The 9,066-nt window shown below is 40.5% G+C and overlaps 1 non-coding gene across 1 annotated transcript; it reads right to left on the bottom strand.

Moving 5' to 3' along the window:
• Positions 1–6,672: 6,672 nt before the first annotated feature.
• LOC129077262 (U6 spliceosomal RNA) lies at positions 6,673–6,779 on the bottom strand. Its single transcript, XR_008529802.1, has one exon. It is a non-coding gene; the product is annotated as a U6 spliceosomal RNA (small nuclear RNA).
• Between the last annotated feature and the right edge of the window lie 2,287 nt (positions 6,780–9,066).

Here is a 9,066-nt window from a genome sequence, read left to right as displayed (position 1 = left end):
CCTGACAAAGGCTCCCGATGTGTGCCAGAAAGAATATATGGGACAAAATCTTGGGAAAGAGGCCCTCTTAGCCAGACTTCTTTCACTTGAATCTCAGACTAAGGCTATCACTTGAGTGTGTATTGTAAGAATAATAATCACTTATGCTTATATAACGCCATAGAGCTTACAAAGGATATTTCCCACTATTTCATCTAAAAACTCGAAGACCCAAAGTACTCTAGCCAGTATGTTTAAGTATCTTACCACTTCACCAGTTAAGAAAGGAAATAACACTTATGTCCTGAAATACACTAGGGAACTTTTCTGGTGAATTGCTGAGAATATAGTTGAAACACAATCTGGGGTACTTCTTTTCTCCTTCTAAAGAATACATATTGGACCTTAAATGTTCAGAGATTGAAGGTTAATGGTAGTGTTCAACCTGATCCCAAAGGTTCTTTTAAAAAAAAATAAAATAAAAAGATTTTATTTATACTTTTTACTTTTAGAGAGAGCAGAAGGAAGAGAGAAAGAGAGGGAGAAAAAAATCAGTGTGCAAGAGATACGGCAATTGGGTGCCTCTCGCACATTCCCAACCTTGGAAACTGGGCTGCAACCCAGGCATTTGCCCTGACTGCGAATTGAACCTACAACCTGTTGGTTCACAGGCCAGCACTCAATCCACTGAGCCACACCAGCCAGGGCCCAAAGATTCTGCAGAATCCATGAAATGACTCTCCTCTCTGCACTATGTGCACAGAGATGCACATAAAGATCCTAACAGGTAAAGCAGGTACTTTCCCCTGTTACTTTTACATAGAATAAGAGGTTGCACTTTGCTTCCCCCAACCACCGAGAAAGCATTCAGGCTTATAAGAATATATATAGGGCTACCAGGAGTTCCCCATCAGTCCCCCTAGCTCTTTGCACACCCCGGAAAGGATTTGTTTCTACATAAATAGTCTTGGTACACTCCCATGCCTTTCTTCCTTTGCACATACCCAATTTAACCATGACTGTATTTGAAAGTTACAGTCCAAGCAATTAGTTTCACATAGATACACAGACTTTCAAAGCTGGAAGCAGCTTTAGAAATCATCCCGTGAGTCTAACCTCTTCATTTTCCAGATTATCCCATCAGCCTAACCTCTTCATTTCCCAGATAAGAAACTGGGGTTCAAAGAGCAAAGGGACGGAAAAAGGAAAGAAAACTGATACTTCCTGGACAGATGTCATGACCCAGGCCAAGGGCAAGCAGCATTCCATACCTGGCTTCATTTCTTTGAGGTGGATGTATTAGTCAGAGTTCTCCAGAGAAACAGAACCAGTAGAATATGTATATATTTAAGTTGGGGGGGCGGGGTGGAGAGGGAGAGAGATCTATTTCAGGAATTGGCTCACACAATTATGGAGACTGGCAAGTCCAGAACCTACAGGGTGGGCTGCCAGACTGGAGACTCAAGGAAGAGCTGATGCTGTTCAAGTCCAAAGAGGCCATCTGGTAGCAGAATTCTTTATCATTTGGAGGAGGTCAGTCTTTTTTCTATTCAGGGCTTCAGCTGAGAGGATGAGGCCCACCCACATTATGGAGGGCATGCTGTTTTACTCAGAGTCCATCTATTTAAATGTTATTCTTATATACCCCACAGAAACATCCAGAATGATGTTGGGTTTCTTAAAAATCCTCACCCAAGGACATTTTTTCATTGCTCTTTTTTATTTTTTAAGAAAGAAAAGAAGGGAGAGAGAGGCACAGACAGAAAAACATGGATGTGAGAGAGAAACATCAATTGGTTGCCTCTTATAGGTTCCTTGACTGGGGACCAAACCTACAACCTAATATGTGCCTGACCTGACCAGGAATTGAACCTGTGACCTTTTGGTGTATGGGACAAGCTCCAACCAACTGAGCCACACCAGCTAGGGCCACAATAATGTTTGACAAAATATCTGGTCACTGTGGCCCAGCCAAGGTAATATATAAAGTTAATTTCCATAGTAGATAATACCAAAAATTTACAAATGAAATGTGAAAACTGGTCCTCAGAACGTTTGAATGATTTGGTCAAGGTCACCTAGCTGATTAGCTGGAATTAGAATTTGAAACTTTTAAGTCCTAGAAGGACCTCTTTCTAAATAATTATGTTTTGTTCTCCGAAGAAAAGAAAAAAAAAAGCATTTGTTGAGTGCCTAATATGCTAATATTTGCCAGGCTCTGTACTAAATCATTTATATAAGGTGCCACTTAATACCCCATCATTATATAGACAGGGAAACAGAATCTTAGAAAGATTAAATAATTAACCCAAAGCAGTAAACAAGTACTGGTAAAAGCAGGGTCTTGACTCTAGGTCTAGATGGTTCTAATACTTCCCACCATCTGGCATTTTTTAATGATGTTTCCCTTCTACTCATCTTTTTTTTTTTTTTTTAATTTGGCAGGATATAATTTCTCCCAAACATTTTAAGAAATAACCCAATGTCTTCATCCACAAGACCATTTCCTCAGCTGGAAGTGAGTTTTCAAATATTAAATGTGAATGTAAGATGAGGAGACTGATTTTAAAGAAAGATATGAACTCTTCTACTTCAAAACTAGTGCTGCCCCAAATAAAAAATCTACCCCAGGCAACAATACACTCATTCCATTACTCAAAATTCCTTTGTGTTTCCTCTTTTGAAACTGCCTTCAGGCCCTGTATCACTTTCTTTTCTGAAGTAGTTTTAATGTTGGCAAATGTTCACTGTTTGATTCGAGTTCTGGGAAGCAGCCCAAAATCATCTGGTACCAAATCTGGTGAATAAGGTACATGATCAAGCTAACACAGTTTATATATTAAAGAAGAAGACGGGGAGGAGGAGGAGGAAGAAGAAAAATTGTGACTATAGAAGAACAAGAGATTTTCTTTATAAAGTTAGAAAAGTGGCTTCAAAGACGGCCCAGTGTCATTTGGTGCACTGACAGCAAAGCTGGAATGAATGTTTAAGTTGGAAAAAGTAGCCTTGCAAGAGACTACACAGGATAGAGAGTACTCTAGTTTACTGTTACTTCACAATCACTCACATGTTAGGGCGTTTTAAAAATAATCAATGTTTTTAGAAGTATTTTGGATTGAGATACTCTTACACATTGGTTAGTTTTGGCTGGATGAAGATTTAGACAACAAAGTCAGGAGCTATAATATATTAGCAGTTGTAGCTCAGGAAAAATGATTGAGAATTTCCTTTCTTTTTTTTTTTTTTGAATCCTGGTAATGCAAAGAGCTAATCAGACAAAGGGTTTTTCTCGGAAATATTTTCTCCATTTTCAATAAGCGCAAATGAAATGTATGAAAGAAAAGACAACTCTCTCAAAAGCAAATTAGAGAAACTGTAGGTCTTTGAAAGTTTAGGGAAGAATATCTGCCTGCTGCACAGCTGTCTTTTTTAATGTCCCCTCATAATGTCCCTTGTAATCCATATGTGGAAGTCCCCTTAGATTCCACACATAATTAACACTTGGCAGAAATAAGCCAAGTAAGCCTGAGGCTCTCTTAAATTTCATTTAAGAAATTCAGATTTCCATGAGGGCAACTGGGGGAGGGGAACTCAGGCCCCCCTTCTCTCACAGGATTCCCGGTCGGTCGCTGAATGCTACAGGAATTTATAAAGATGTCCTCAGCCAGTCAAAAGGTATTCATTGAGCATCTGCGATATGCAGGCCGTGTGCCTGAAGGGGGCAGGGTGGGGGAGGATGCTGCAAAATGGTGTAAAACAAAATTGCAAGTCTCATTCATTTGATTGAGGTCACATCTACCTATTAAGAGGGGAAGGGATGACTAAGGGCTTGGAAAGGATAAAAAAAAAGTCTTGACAGAGAGATGAGAAAGGAACCCTATTGCAGAATGTTTAGGATGCTGATGGCTGTGGTTGGGAGAGGGGACAGAGTGTCTCAGACCAGCAACGCAAATGGACACTGGGTTGTGAGGACAGCCCGTTGCCCCAGGAGGTCTTACAAGACAGGCTGAGAATGGAAGCCCGGGAGGCTGCAGAAAGCCTGTTTGACATTCAGCAGACATTAAGGGAGTTGATGACTATATTTCAGGCACTGTTTTAGGCATTGGCTGATTATGGGAATCTTTTGATGGTTCCGTTTTCTCACTGAAGTGAAAGACAAAGCCATCAGCTGAGAATATGGATTAGGGGAGTAAGTACTGGGGCTATTTAATTTCATTTTGAATAGACAATAGTTGTATATGATATTAAATACAAACACTATGAAAGGACAAAAGAAAAATCTCACTTCTGTCTTTGTCCACCAGCTATCTAGTCCCCTTCTTCTTTGGAGAAAACAAGGGTCCTCTGTGAACAAGGGCATAAAAGAAGCATTAAATTGTTAGGGTACCTAAGTTTTTTGATCCTGGGCTGTCAGATGAATTTGCCCCAAGCAGCAATTTAGAGTGTTTAAATCTGTTCCCATCTTGATCATCACAAAATTTTACTTTTCCACATGTTGCTGTTACATCTTTATTCTGCTTCTTTATAATATTAAAAATATTGTACAGCACCACTACACTCAAAACTATTACAACCTTTAGGGTCGCCTTGGGTGCGCCCCACCTAAGACATCCAGAGCCTGGCGAGTTCTGGGCTTGTTCCCTTCTGAGATGTGTCGCGGGAGCGCCAGAGTTGTGGAAGCATGTGGGTGAGGCCTGGTCTCCTCCGGCTGAGCCCCAGGCCCCTCTCATGCGGAGGACCAGCCGGGGGAGGAAGGAAGAGTCCCCTAAGAGTTTCTAAGAATAGTTCAAGTGCAAATTTCTCCTTTTGGTCACCAGAATGTGCTTTGGAACCAGAGAAAGTTAGAAGCCCCCAAACACACACTGATATCTTACCCTTTTATCTTGTCCTTATTAAAAAAGGTATTGAGGAAAGCTCGAAAAATCCAGAGGAGGAAGCTATTAGTTGAAGTAAATGTTTTGGACCTCTCTCTGCAATTCAATTTAAAAAAAAAGAAAGCCTAGTATACCTTTATGCTGCCTGATGGGCAACAGAACAGATGTTCTGCAGATTAAAAACAAAACAAAAAACCCCTCTGGATAGTTTAAACAGGAAAGGATTAAGAAGATTATTGAAAATGCTGAAGGTAAGGCTCTGGCCAGATGTTCTTGAACTTTTGTAACTGAAACTCATGGCTAGCCATACATTTTCTATTATGACTCAGAATATATGTACATAAATGTATGCACACACACATAAAACTGAAATACAGTCACATAAAACAAATTCACCTTTACTAGGGGCAATGCTCTCGAATATTTTTTTTATTCCATTTTATTCTATACTACTCTATTCTGTCTGTTTATTTCTTTAATTTTTCATGCTTGTGTCAATTCACTATATAGATTTTATTACCTGTAGTTTGAAGAACATTGCTCTAGGCTGTGATCTCCCAGGTACAACTCCCAGACCCTAGACCCAGCTCCCTCTGCCTGACCAGGGAAGCCTGTTTCCACTGGAGCAGAAGCCGCTGAATCAGGAGGTCTCCTGCCGGCTCAGGAAGCCACAGCTGAGCTGCTGGCTCCAGAACCAGGCCACCTCCACCACACACCCCCCACCTCTCACTTCACATTCAAGTCTCTCAAGTTTATCTGATTCTTGAAACCCTGCCTGCAATGTAGTTTTTAGCTTTCTAGCCTCAGCAAGCAGTGGGAAATTTAGAATGAGGATAGATGAATGGTAGTGGGCCAGCCAATACTTCTGCAAGGCTGTTGTTCACCTTGTTCCCTGGTCTTTACAGGAAACTTGAGCCCAGGGTGTGCCTGGGGCCCCTGCCCGTGCGGGAATGCAAGGATTCTGACTCTGACTAAAAATGTTTAAGATTCAATTTTAGGTTTAACTTGAAAATAGTGGCATCACATAAACTTGGGCTTTCAGAGCTGCTCTCTGCATTCACAAAGCATTGGGGAAACGTTTGTCAACTCCATTCTGTGTCATGTTGTTATAGATGCTGCAATTCATAGCTAATTTGCCCTCAAGGAACTTACAGTCCAATGGAGTGATAAACGAGTAAATCACATAAATAATACTGTGTGACGAAGGACAGGATGGGCTCAGTCACGGGCGGCTAAGGGAACACAGAGGAGGATGCTCGGAAAGAGACTGGAACCACAGAGGGGTTTTGAAGGTGGTGACCCTTGAACTGAGTTTTCAGGGACGAGCCAGGGAGAAGAAAGCCGGCACAGCAGCCCCAGTGTGTAAAACACAGTAAAGCGCATGAAGGACTCTGGACTGTTCCTCATGAGTGAATAAAAGTCATCCAAGGGAACATGGCAGTATGTGAAGGTAGAGAAATAGGCAGGTAGACTCCGGACCATACCTACTCTTCTCAATAAACAGCCAGAAATAATGTTCATGATTTACTTGAACACTGCAGGTTTACTGCCTCTACAATGCCATTGTTTTATGAGATGTCTAGGGTAGAACACATGCATTTAATGTTTCTTCCTCATTTATCAAACATCCCATACTCAGCATTGTTAATTATGTTGGGGAAAGGAGTTGGGACCATAAAGCAGGGTCATATATTATGATGCAAATACCACACCGAATAAACACCTGGAAAAGGGTCATTTATAACAGTACTATTAAAGGTAAGTGAATATTTTTAGGGTATTCTAGGGAACACATATCTATATATAGTATATAATTTTTTTTAATATGGAACACTTCACAAATTCATGTGTCATCCTTGCACAGAGGCTGTGCTAATCTTCTCAGTATCGCTCCAATTTTAGTACGTGTGCTGCTGAAGCGAGCACTAAAAGTACTGTTAAAAGCACAAATAAATGACCCATTTGTAATTGTGTCCTTGTTATCAGAAAGAAGTTTTCTTCATATAAATTCACAGTCATCACTTAACAAAGATATGCTCTGAGGCTGACCTCATATGAGCATTATAATTTTAGACTGACTCCTGAGCTCCAAACACTTAGAAACTTTTTGCCAGCTCTGGAATAGATAGCAAGCAGGGTAATACTCATTTAATTCTTTTGCACAGTAATCTGATGGCTAAATATGCTTCAGAGATTCTTTTAGGACTAACTGGGGAATGAAATCAATCAGAGTGCATAAATTACAAGAAAAGCGCTGTTGGTGTCAATTACCTAAGCTCTGTGGATGTAAGTCTTCTAATTTCCTGTTAAATCAGTAATGTTACCAATCTCACTCTATTATTTTAAATAGGACTGTAGCTGCACTTGCTAGGAGTTGAATGAGAGCAGACAAATGTAAATAGTTAATAAGTCTCATGAAGTAATAGCAAGTTGAAGGTGTCAGTAGCAGTGATATTATAACATGGCTCTCAAAGCTCCAACCTGACGTCTGCAAAAGAAGGTTTAAATCTGTTTGCTTTTTAGTTTGTTCCCCATATTTTCTCTAAATGCATCTTGTACGCGGCAAATGCCGGGTGAAAATGCGTTTTGTACACAGCAAATGGCAGTTGAATATGGGTGTTCCTACTGCCATAGTGAGTCCCTATCTTCCCGCAAAGATAATGACCCTGAATTGGTACAGGAAGTCTTGGCTGCACTTTCCCTTGTAATCTACCCACCCCCACTGCTTGAGGCTACATTTCACTGACTCATAATTTCCAAGTATGATCAGCATGCTGACAGGAAAGATAGAGTCACTGGGCAAAGCAGCAGCCCTAGAGAGCTGGCCAAGGCCTATCCAATAACCTCTGCCACCATTGATGGCAAAACAGAAACAAGGACAACAACAACAACAGCAGCACCCAAACCTAGAGTACAAAAGCATCTGAGTGTTAAACCCTTGCTATTTTGCTGCTTCCTCAGCACACCACTCACCTTCCATGACTCACCGAACTAAATGGTGGGTGTGTGGCTTTCCTTAGCAGTTGGCTATCATTCACTTCCTATTCTCCAAAAATAATAAAATTAGCCAATGGCATATCACACTGACTGATATTACAGAAATCAAACTTACTGAGAGCCAAGTTGCAACTGAGGTTTACATAGACCTCGATGAGAGTCTAGGGACATCACATACTATGTGGTCAGGTTGGGTCTTGCATGAATTGCGGTTCTGTTGTAAAACATTTTTTCAGATGGCACACAGACTGCTCTAGTCAGCCAGTTCTTGAACAGGAAACATAACCCTGCCCTTCTATTTTCCTTGGTAAAGTCTCATCTTCTTTGAGTCAAAGAAATTCAGTTTTCTAAATCTCCCCATTCTTTTTCTATTTGCATTCTCCTGCTTGTTAGTATCTTGCAAATTTAAAGGTAACTGCCCTTCTTTAAACCCATTCTCAAGCACAGAATGTTTGATGAATGGAGGGAAATCCTATGACAAAGGATAACTATTAATGAGTCCATTGTGAACCAGCCAGATGAACTAAATGGCTAAATTCTAAATACATTTTAGGAACTAGTCAAGAGTTCAGGTAAAGTGAGACCTTAAAGTTATATCTTATCACTTGGTCAGTTTGCTACTTGCCCAGCAGACATTTCTCAGAAGTTTCCTTTAGTGCTATGGGAATTAAATGTGAAAATAAATGGATGAATGGGAGGAGAGGGAGCAAAGCAGCCCAGATAAACTCCTATATAACTTGTCACTTGTCATTTCATAGAATTCAAGAGAATTAAAAACAAGGAAACTGGCAGTTCTCCCTGCATATATTTCCTAGGTTCACAAAAAGCCATAACAATCCTATATGTGGCTGGTCTGTCTTTCTTGATGAGTGAAGACAATAAACTTAGAGCTATGATGCTCATTCTGCTGTATGAGATTGGGGAGATACTGAGAAAAACAAACTCAGTTTTTACATATGGAAACTGGGTCACAAAGACATCAAGGAGCTGTGGGAAGGCACGGAGCTCTTCAATAGTTGACTAGAAGCAGGGTCTCCTGGTCCAGAGCCCCAGCAGTGCTCCACGTTGCTCCTACTCTAGCCATATCTGGTTTACTTTACAGATTATAAGGTACTTAAATGCTGATTAATTTTCTATTTTCAACCTCTGTGACTGTAAATGAGATTAGAATGTTTGTTCGATGGGAAATTCAATGGTGCATCATGTGATAGCAAGA

The sequence above is a fragment of the Pteronotus mesoamericanus genome, unplaced genomic scaffold, assembly GCF_021234165.1.
Source record: "Pteronotus mesoamericanus isolate MK-2021 breed Mesoamerican mustached bat unplaced genomic scaffold, CSHL_Meso_final contig_116, whole genome shotgun sequence".
In the NCBI taxonomy this organism is placed as follows: domain Eukaryota; kingdom Metazoa; phylum Chordata; class Mammalia; order Chiroptera; family Mormoopidae; genus Pteronotus; species Pteronotus mesoamericanus.
The sequence above is the reverse complement of the archived record's forward strand: the minus strand, read 5'-3'. Positions and strand labels throughout refer to the sequence as shown.